This window comes from Theropithecus gelada, chromosome 3, assembly GCF_003255815.1.
Source record: "Theropithecus gelada isolate Dixy chromosome 3, Tgel_1.0, whole genome shotgun sequence".
In the NCBI taxonomy this organism is placed as follows: domain Eukaryota; kingdom Metazoa; phylum Chordata; class Mammalia; order Primates; family Cercopithecidae; genus Theropithecus; species Theropithecus gelada.
This window is the reverse complement of record NC_037670.1, coordinates 162,550,040-162,561,639: the sequence shown is the minus strand read 5'-3', so window position 1 is coordinate 162,561,639 and position 11,600 is coordinate 162,550,040. Positions and strand designations below refer to the sequence as shown.

Here is an 11,600-nt window from a genome sequence, read left to right as displayed (position 1 = left end):
GCTCTTTTCCTTTGTCTTTTTCTTTCCGTATTTTTCTGTCATTAAGAGGGGTACCATAGGGGAGAACATGAGCCTTTAAACCCACTGTTCAAGGCCCTGCAGACTGATCAGTTTTCACAGTTCTATGTTGGCATCTGTAAAGACAAACTTTGCTGTAGGTTTCCGAAATAAAAATCAGATGAGAGTCCCCTCTCATCTTGTTTTATGTCCTTGAGAGCTTTACCTTGTGACTAGATGGGGATACCCTCTCTTTGTCTCTACCATTTGGAATGCATGAATTTTTTTTTTTAATTTTAACTTTTATTTTTGACACAAGATCTCATTCTATCAACCAGGCTGGAGTGCAGTGGTGTGATATTGACTCACTACAGCTTTGACCTCATCAGTTCAAGTGAGCGTTCCACCTCAGCTCCCCAAGTAGTTTCGACTACAGGTACGTCCACAATGCCTGGTTAATTTTTTTGATTTTTGGTGGAGATGGTATCTCATTATGTTGCCCAGGCTGGTCTTGAACTCCTGTGCTCAATGTTGTAGGTGGGGCCTCATGGGAGGTGATTGGATCCTGCCTCAGCCTCCCACAGTGCTGGGATTACAGGCATTACACTGTGCCCAGGAGGAGGGCATGAATTTTTGGGTTCACATCAGGGGACTAGTCTGAAAGGATTGGGAGTCCAAGACATGTAATATTTTAAGCAGCATACTCTTCACCTCAAGTGTCTCAAGCTCTTAGGGGAGTTTTGTCTTGAAAGGTTCCGTCTCTATGGGGCTTCTGTTGTGTAAAACAAAAAGTATCTGAGATAGGTCTCAATCAATTTAGAAGTTTATTTTGCCAAGGTTAAGGACATCCTTGGAAGAAATAAACATAAAATCACAGAAAGAGTCTGTGGTCTGTGCCTTTCTCTAACTGTGAGTTTGAGGGCTTCAGTTTTTAAAAGGGAAAAGTGGGCTGGGGGGGAAAAAGGGAGGGTATGGTAATCCACATGTTGCAAGAGAAAAGGAGCAGGTAGGGGAATTTATGTATTCAATTTATGTATACAATTATGTATTTATCTCATGATCAGTAAATCAGCACTTTACATAAGATAAGGTGAACATAGAGTAGCTGCCTGTGGAGATGATTAACGTTTTATCTGCAGCTATCTGCTTGGGAGCAAAAAAGGCAAGGCAACTTCTTACATGACTCAGCTTTCAGGATAATGTTTTTCTTTTGGCATAATGAATTGGGGCCCCAAGTATTTATTCTCCTTTCACATTGTCTTTTGTTATTTTAAGTCTATTTCTGAGAGTAAGTTTTTGATGATCATGGGGACTGCCTCCTCGAAGCCCTCTCCAGGAATACCTCTTGCTTATGTAGAAAAAAACCTGGAAAATTACTACCTGGGCTTTCAAGAGGCTTTTGCATTGAGTTGCTATCGGAACTAAGTACACCATTGAAAATAAAAAACATTTTATACATTTCTTATTCTAAATAATTAATGGGAAAACCAGAAATTTTAAAAGGACATATACTATAAAGTATATACTATAAATCAGCACTTTACATAAGATAAGGTGAACATAGAGTAGCTGCCTGTGGAGATGATTAACGTTTTATCTGCAGCTATCTGCTATATTTATCTGCTATATTTAAAGTATATATTTATATTTAAAGTATTTAAAGTATCATGGCTAGCCTTAGAAATTCTCTTGATAGCTGGGCGCGGTGGCTCAAGCCTGTAATCCCAGCACTTTGGGAGGCCAAGACGGGTGGATCACAAAGTCAGGAGATCGAGACCATCCTGGCTAACCTGGTGAAACCCCGTCTCTACTAAAAAAATACAAAAAACTAGCTGGGCGAGGTGGTGGGCGCCTGTAGTCCCAGCTACTCGGGAGGCTGAGGCAGGAGAATGGCGTGAACCTGGGAGGCGGAGCTTGCAGTGAGCTGAGATCTGGCCACTGCACTCCAGCCTGGGTGACAAAGCAAGACTCCGTCTAAAAAAAAAAAAAAAAAATTCTCTTGATAAAATTAAAAGACTGAAAAAAAAAGTTTTGACCTAAAAGTTAAAATCATTTGCAAGTTCAAAACTGCCTGCTCTAGATTCCTTCCGGGAAGATCAGTGGAGATCACTTGATATGGTTTGGGTATTTGTCCTCTCAAATCGCATGTTGAATGTGATTCTCAGTGTTGGAGGTGGGATCTGGTGGGGGGTGATTGGATTATAGGAGCAGATCCCTCATGAATAGTTTAGCACCATTCCCTTGGTGATAAGTGAGTTCTTAGTTCATGCAACATTTGGTTGTTTAAAAGAGTCTAGGACCTCTTTTCTTTCTCTCTCTCTCTCTCTCTCTCTCACTCTTGGCATATGACATGGCCAAGAGAAGGCTCCCTATCACTTTTTATCATCATTGTAAGTTTCCTGAGGCCTCACCAGAAGTAGATGCCAGCACCATGCTTCCTTTAAAGCCCTCGGAGCCATGAGCCAATCAAACCCCTTTTATTTATAAATTACCCAGGCTCAGGTATTTCTTTATAGCAACGCAAATGCAGGTTAACACACCACCCCATGCTATAGTACAGTAGCTAAGTTTCTCCCATTTGACTAATGCTGCATGAGTTCAATACCCAGCCAGGGAATTAGTCTTTTCTGGTTTGATATTTTTGTGGCTTTCGCCATTTATTGATCTTTTTTTCTTCCATGGACAGTTTCTCATTTCTTGTCCTGCGTTTTCCTTTCTCTGAGCTATCTCTAGGGTGATTCTGGATCGTGTAAAAATTGTTTGCCACCTCTTTGGAGATAACTCGTGCACCCATGATTAAGTCATAATTCTGGTTGAGACGCTTAGAAAGATACCTTTGGTAAAGAAACTCAAAAGCCAAAAATATCAGCTGTTGTCCTGGCTAAAATCTGGTAACAGGAGACTTGAAAGAATTGTTTTTTTAAAGAGCTCTGTGGCTAAAAATCAGCTTAATTAAAAGCTGATATTCAAGTGTTCTCTCTCTCTCTCTGTCTCTCTTTCTCTATAAACATATACACATATATATACGTGTGTGTGTGTGTATTTAAAAGGCCTTATACTTTTCTTCCCTTTTTTTTAATTCTATTTTTGGGAATTTTTTTTTTCAGATGACTGGAACCTTTTTAAAGAACCTATGTGTTTGGTTTCTATGTTCACTTCTTTTTTTTAAGAATTGTTCTTCAAGTTAGTTTTATTTCACCCTATTCTTCATATATTGTAAATTCTAACAGTCCAAGAACCCTTAAGAAAAACACAAAAAGGTGCCACAGACTCCTTTTCGGGAGCAGCTGCTTTTTTTCCTCAGGGAATCCCAAGCTGTAAATGGACATAGTCCTCTCAGATCTAAAACTGTTCTTTCTGAATTGTGTCATGTGGTCTTTTTGGCTTTTGGGGGGTACCAGAAATTACTTTGCATGATGCAAAAATAACCTTGGTGTGTGTAATAGTTAAGTAAGAGATGCACTCTTAGAGATGGCTCGTGGTAGTTACTTATAGTGAATGGTTATTACTCCAAGGTGCTACTTATTTTGTGGCACACTTGGAGGGGAAAAAAGGTGCTTTTGGGTGTTTAAAAGCTATGTAAACACCCTCACTCTCCAATAAGGGATAAGACTCCTGTGGGGGATGGGCTGATCAGAGTGGGCTGATTAGTGTTGAGTTGTCTACCAATCTTGGGAGAATGTCCCTGCAGTGAAGTGTATTATAAAAGCATTGCACTCTCACATTCCACTGTACTCCCCTCTTTTTGGGGACCCGAGATTTAATGTAAAATGGGATCCTTGATTTTGGGGCATCTGTGTTCTGCTTTCCAGCTTTGCCTACTTGTTACATATTTAAACATTAAAGCTGCATGCTCTCCTGGCCCTTTCCTTACTGAAAACCAGTTATCTACATAGGGAATAAGTTAAGTTAAAAAGCCAAAATAGAGGCAGAGCACAGTGGCTCACATCTGTAATCCCAGCACTTTAGGAGGTCAAGGTGGGAGAATCACATGAAGCCAGATGTTTGAGACCACCCTGGGCAACATAGTGAGACCCCACTTTTAGCAAAAAAAAATTAAAAATTAACTGGGCATGGTGGCATGCCCTGTAGTCTTATAACCAAAATGGAGGCTCAGCTGCTCACTGCCAACAGAGTCCATTTAATAAGGGTGAGGTCTGGTATAAAGAAAGCGATATTTTATTCCGAAGCTAGCTTAGGGGAAGAAGTCATAAGACTTCTTGCCTAAGGGTACCACTTTTCTTTTGGATCAGAAAGCAAGCACTTTTAAAGGGGGCTTAGCATTAATGGCACAAGGGGTGGGGGGAAGTGAGCAGGTGAGGGGTTGGCATGTTAGCTTAGTGCCGTATCTACCAGGTGATCAAGCCGGTGACTGTTGGTGTCTCCATGGGCAGGCATACTTTGGGTTGTAAATTGACTGTTATCTCTCCAGGCAACCTCCTGGTGGGTGAGGTTTCCTTTCCGGAGCTCCTAAGCACATAGTTAGGTGAATTTGCCCTGTAGAGAATGTCTGGTGAAGGAGGGGTAAAAGGCTATTCAAATTTAGAAATTTGCATTTCTAAAGGACTAAGTAAAAAGTGGGGACAAGGAGGAAAAAGAGAAGAAGAGAGGAAAAAATAATTAAACTATTTCTTAGGAAAATGGGAGTACTTGGTTACAATTCCCCACTGCCAAGTTCCCTTCCATCTCTGTGAAATTGGGGTACTGTATTTATTCTGGCTACTTTCTGCTGAAAGACGGTGTAGTTATTGGGTGTTGGTATGGAATTGATCTGTTTGGATTTGGAAATATTTACGAATACCTGGACTTTACAGATGATATTTGCTGGACCACTATGGTGCAAGGTCTGGAAAGTCTCTGGGGAAAGTCCGTCTTACATTTCCATACGGAGGGTGCAGCCGCATTGAACTCCACAACAGAGGGACATGCTTATCCTTGAAATCAGGGCCAATGTTACAGCCAGCTTTTGCTACCAGGATGGTACTGATCTGAGTCAGGACAATAATCACTGGTCTAGTGACAATGTGGAGTCAGACATAGCTTTGATTTGTTGGGATGTGTCTTGCAGGGCTATCTGAGACATTTCCCAAATTTACTGGGATGTGTACACAGCAGTTAGTCTTAACTATCATATAGGTTGCCCACTGCCCGTCATAATTGGATATAATGACAGGTTGGCTAAATATGTATTTAACAGGTTCCAGGAAGAGCTATGAATACTCATGAACCTAGTCATAAGCACTGTCTAGTTCTTGAGAATGGATCAGGTTAGTTAAATAGTTGCGTCCCATCCCGGAGGTGGCATTGCAGATGGGCTAGGCCTCTACATGTGATGAAGGCAAACAGATTATTAATAAGAGGCATTTCTATGGAGACAGAAGAAAAACAAAGGTTAACACTGAGCACAATTTATTCAGATGTTAGACTCAAAGCATCTTTAGTTACAGAGGAGGAAGGCTGTGGTAGTCTGACATGTCTTTCTCATCTCTATTACAAGGAATAATGCAGTAGTAATTTCATTGATTCCAAGCCAGAAAAATCTGAAAGCAATAATTTGGGACTTGAAGGCTGGATGGAATTCAGGATTCAGTCCAAATTGCAGAAAATAAAAACTCACAAACAGTGAACACAACTAGACTCTAACAACAGGTGTACTATGGGTTTTTTTCTAAAACATATTTTTTTCTCTCTAGTTATTTTTACTAAAGACAAGTCATTGTAGAACCAATTTATTTGCATAATAAATTTCAGTCTTATGTGTGGCCTGAATATTTGCATAAAGTATAACAAGAATAATTACTTGCCACGTAGACTCTTTCTAAAATTGGCTTCGCTGGTAGTGTTTGATTCCTTTATTCCATAAGGAATCTCAGATTAGATTTTTAAAGCCTTGAGCCCAGTCATGGAGTTATCTGTACCTGCAAATACCTGTATGAGTTGGGGGAATTCCTCTCCTTAAGACCTCAAGATAATTTGGGGCTCCTGGACCTGTCAGAAGGTGACATTCTTTACTTACCACAGGTGAGGACTCTATACAAGGACTGTGTAGACAAGGTATGAAGCCAATTTTCCCAAGGGGCTTTTATTGGCTCTGTAAGTCAACTTTGATTCCTTAAAGCAGTTTGTTTATACCTGAAAGTATGCCACTCTAGTCAAAGCCTTGGTAAAATAACCAGGGTCTCCAATGGTGTCTTGTTACAAAAGAAAAAAGATTCTTATTGAACTTGTGCAAACAACTATACTGCCATAAATTAAGTATACTTACAAATCGTTTTCAAATTCTAAGGAAACCAGGTAGAGAGAAAGAAATACGCTCTAAATTTTGCTCACAAGAGTGTACTTTACCCAATTGTTAAAAGCTGTAAACAGTACAAAAGACGAAAAGTTTTCTGAACTCTGTAAAACAAAAGAATTAGCATGTTTCAAACAAAAAGTCATAAAAAGACTATTTTGGTCTTCCATGTAATTAACTCCTGTTCTGCTTGACATTTATGAATACATTAACTCTCTATGGGAGTCTTGGAAGTTTTTCCCTCTATTCTAATTTCACAATTTTCAAAGTTATCAGAAACCTAGATTCCAGGGCACCTTTCAGAGTCCTATAGCTGATTATAAAACTGCCTTTGAAAAGAATCAGAGTGAAATAACAATTGGCAACTGCATACAGAGGGGTTTGAGGCTCCCTTTCCTCTGGGGATTGCCAACTCTCTCCCCGAGCCTAACAAATAACTTGGCTCACTGCCACTCAGGCCTGCAAAGTGAGTGCCAGGCCACCAGGTCCTGAAGAGTACTGGGGCAAGGGGGCTGCTCATGGCAGGGTCAGGGGAGGGGCTGCCCAGGCCAGGTGAGGGGCTAAAGGCTCACAACAGCTATGGTTAAAGTCTGATTACCTTATGGCACAAAACAATTTAACTTAACAATTATAATTGTTACTGATAATATATAGACATATCAGAATTATAGGACATATCAGAATTATGGGAATCTTACACAATTTTGGAACACAAGCTAATAATATATTTATATGAATATAACCCAAAGAAAGTTTAAACACCATTTTATATTTGGTAATGTTTTTTCTATGGTTTTAATATGCCAAATAAGCCAAATATGTCCCTTTTGGACTTTAGGCTACCTAATATCTAAAAGGGTTAGCCAGATCAAAGAAAAAGCTTAGAATTTGACTTTGGAAAGTTTGTCAAATATCAAAGGTTTAAACACTTGCTATTACAAAATAGAATCCCAGGTCACTATAAGTCATTTAGTTAGCCAAAATGATATCCCTCCTTCTCAGGATGAAGATATATTCCTATCTTATAAAAGCATTCAAGTGGCCGGGCGCGGTGGCTCAAGCCTGTAATCCCAGCACTTTGGGAGGCCGAGGCGGGCGGATCACGAGGTCAGGAGATCGAGACCATGCTGGCTAACACGGTGAAACCCCGTCTCTACTAAAAAATACAAAAAATTAGCCGGGCGAGGTGGCAGGCGCCTGTGGTCCCAGCTACTCGGGAGGCTGAGGCAGGAGAATGGCGTGAACCCGGGAGGCGGAGCTTGCCGTGAGCTGAGATCCGGCCACTGCACTCCAGCCTGGGCGACAGAGCGAGACTCCGTCTCAAAAAAAAAAAAAAAAGCATTCAAGTAACACCCTGGACGTTTTCATGTTACTCTCTTTTTTAGTACCTCATGATTGGCTTTGGTTAGATTTTCTATTTTAACCAATGCTTCTTCCTGTTCTTTCATTTTTAGCTTCTCTTTCAGTTTCTCTGCTTTGAACAGTTAGGTACGGTCATTAAATAGCTTTTGGTTCATCTCCATGAAGAGCTTCAGGATGCTGGATATCAAGCCATGTATTGTCTTGTTCCAATGGGTCTTTGAATTGCAGTACAAGGATGGAAACGTGATGAGCAGAATCTTTGCTGCGTTGTTACTGATCAAGCTCATAAGGTATTCATTATTCCAGTAATAGAGTGCTTGCTCTGCCACCTGCCACCTGGAAGTGTGAGCTGGAGACACATTTGGCTAGCTGCCAGAAGAGAGGCTCCATGATCTTCCAAATTCCAATGGTTCAATTACATCTAAAATTTCTTCTAATTTGTTTAAGAACATTACTTCTTTTGGACTGTAAGGCTTTGGCCCATATTTGAGAAGTGTCTTCACCACTGATTCAGTGAGGGTGCTATCCTTTTCTAAAAACTGTACTACATGATATGCCAGCTGGGGATGGTAGACACTTAGAGATTTCACTTTGTGCAAAGGTATAGCACCTTGAATAAGAAAATCTGTGCTCTTCTTTTAGTGGTAAAACAAATCCATTAATTATACTTCCCAATATATCTAGTAACTCTGCTATACCATCGTGAAGCTGTTTCATAAATAAACCTATGAAATGTAATATTTATCTGTTTTCTTATGTAAGCTCTCAAGCCTAAGAATTTCCCATAGATTCTGCAAAGGCTTGTTTAAGGAAAAGCTCTCTCCCAGGTCAGGCACATGGCTTACACCTGTAATCGCAGCACTTTGGGAGAGTGAGGTGGGTAGATCACTTGAGGCCAAGTGTTCAAGACCAGCCTGAGCAACATGGTGAAACCCCGTCTCTATAAAAAATACAAAGATTAGCCAGGTGTGGTGGCACATGCCTGTAGTCCCAGCTACTCAGGAGGCTGACGTGGGAGAATTGCTTGAACCTGGGAAGCAGAGGTTGCAGTCAGTGAACTGTAATTGTGCCACTGCACTCCAGCCTGTGTGAGAGAGCAAAATTCTGTCTCAAAACAAACAAAGAAAAAACTAAACAACAACAAAAAACTCTTCCCTCAGCATCTTCACTGTCAAAGCACTCTAAAAGCTGCAGTGCAAACTTCTGACCAATATATTACTTTGCTGTAGTAGGTTGGAAACCTGGAGACTCTAAAAATCTTTTTTTTTTTTTTTTTTTTAAGACGGAGTCTCGCTCTGTGGCTCAGGCTGGACTGCAGTAGTGTAATCTCGGCTCACTGCAAGCTCCGCCTCCCGGGTTCATGCCATTCTCCTGCCTCAGCCTCCCGAGTAGCTGAGACTACAGGTTCCCACCACCATGCCTGGCTAATTTTTTGTATTTTTAGTAGAGACGGGGTTTCACCGTGTTAGCCAGGATGGTTTCGATCTCCTGACCTCGTGATCCACCTGCCTCAGACTCCCAAAGTGCTGGGATTACAGGCATGAGCCACAGTGCCCGGCCTCTAAAAATCTTAAGAAATACTCATAAACAAACTGTAAATGAGGCCAGGTTGCTTCTGACATTGGTTTGTTTTTCTCTGGGCCAAATTCAGCTTCTGGACACTAGAAGGTGGTAATGTTTGAAACATGTCAACTTCAAACATATGGACTACCTCTGGGTAAACAGGTTCTGTGATCCAATTCCAATGATGGGTGATACATTTTTCCATTTCACTTAAAGTAGCTCATTGTACTTCCTTCCACTTTAGGTCATTTTGTGGATCAGAAACAAAGTCAAAGAGGACACAACACTGATGTAACTTCCAAATGAAAAGTGTCTCTGGATCAGCAGGAGGAACATCGTTTAAAGATGGTAGTGTTTGAGTTCTTTATTATTGCTCACGCTAAACCTTGACGAATTTTGCTGTTTGTCTTTCTTCACTATGGGCTGACAGATTGGTACATTTATTTTAGCAGATACTGTAGATGGGACAGCAACAAGGCTATTTTTCCTGAAGGAAATTTGCTCTGATCTTACTGTGTCTTGTCCTTCTTTTAAACTTTTTCCACTTTTCCCTGCTTTTGATGATTCTTTTTATTCACGTGCTGCCCCCAACACCCCGCCCTGGCCCCACCCCAAACACACCACCCCACCATTGCCTACTCTTCGAAGCTGCAGTGCCCCCACCTCGTCATCATGCCTCCCTGGCCACAACCACCACCACTGCCATGGGGGACTGAGTCATTCACTGTTCTCATTCCCCTTTTCTAGGCACCCAGAGGCTGCAGTAGCTGTGATGGCAGCTCAGACATTTTTTAAAAAGCAAAAATGTTACTTGTTGATTGAGAGTAAACTCAACTTTCCATACAAGACCCAATAAAGACAGCATGAGGCTAACCCGAATCTGACTTTTCTCTCTCTCCCTTCCCTCTTTTTTTTTTTTTTTTTTTTTGGTTGTTTATTTAAAAGGAAAAAAAAATCTTTCATTATCTTTTAGTAAATGCATGAAAGTGTTGTTCAAAAGCAAAAGTGAAATTTCATCTTTGCATTAGTGTACTATTCTTAATAAAAGGCCAGGGGTGGTGGCTCCTGTTATCCCAGCACTTTGGGAGGCTGAGGTGTGAATTGCTTGAGCCCAGGAGTTCAAGACCAGCCTGGGCAACATGATGAAATACAAAAAATACAACCAAAAAAAACAACTAGCCAAGCATGGTGGTGCATGCCTGTGGTCCAGCTACTTGGGAGGCTGAGGTGGGAGGATCACCTAAGCCTGGGTGGTTGAAGTTGCAGTGAGCTGTGATTTCACCACTGCACTCAGCCTAGGCAAAAGAGGGAGACCCTGTCTCAAAGGGAAAAAAAAAAAGGAGGCCCAGTGTGGTGGCTCATGTCTGTAATCCCAGCACTTTGGGAGATTGAGGTGGGTGGATTTCTTGAGCTCAGCAGTTTGAGACCCGTCTGGGCAAACGTGGTGAAGTCCCATCTCCACCAAAAACTACAAAAATTAGGTGGGTGTGGTGGCTTGTGCCTTTAGTCCCAGCTATTCAGGAGGCTGAGGTGGGAGGATTGCTTGAGCTCAGGAGGTGGAGATTGCAGTGATCCAAGCTTGTGTCGCTGCACTCCAGCCTGGGTGACAGGCTGTCCTGCAGAATTGAAGGAAATGATATAGGAGAAGACAGTACAATGGTTTCACTGGTGCCTTTCACTTCAAGGGCATTCTCCAGAGGCCGATGGGCAAACCAAAGCCAATCAGCCCATTTTATAATCGACCCATCCCCCATTCCATGCCTTTTAGGTGCCAATAGAGCATGCTTTTCTTCCTATTTAAATGCAAGAAAGAAGTACCAGCCTGTAGTAATGCCTACACACTGTAAGCAACTGCCATTAACCATCCCTAGAAATATATTTGTTACCTATCTATTACACACCAAGGCTAAAAGTTCTACTGTAATGCAAAGTAATTTCTGATGCCCCTAAAAGTCAAAAAGTTCAGGTAACACAATGCAAAACAGAACAGAGCCTTAGATTTTGATAGGGATCTTTCTACTCACAATTCTTGGAGTTCCATGGGGAAAACAGAGGTTTCTCCTGAAATGGTGTCTGCAGTGCCTTCTCTGTTTCTCCCAAGGAGTTCCAGGATATCAGAAATTACCTTAGGCCCTCTCATGTGAGCGTTGAGGGTAGCATGAAGACAGACAGAATTCAGTTGACTGGATATATGTATATATCTATCATATATAAATTATTATATCATATAAACATATATTAAAATTATATATGTTGTATATTATGATTATATATTATATATACTTATATAATATGTATATAATACATATCAGCATTTAGTTGGGCTGACTTTTAATGATAGAGCTTTTTTTTCTTAAAAAAACAAAAAACAAAAATCTTTTAAAAT

The 11,600-nt window shown here is 41.0% G+C and overlaps 1 pseudogene; it reads right to left on the bottom strand.

Annotated features, from left to right (window-relative positions):
* Nucleotides 1–7,653: 7,653 nt before the first annotated feature.
* Nucleotides 7,654–9,787, bottom strand: LOC112621068 (annotated as a pseudogene).
* Nucleotides 9,788–11,600: the final 1,813 nt, after the last annotated feature.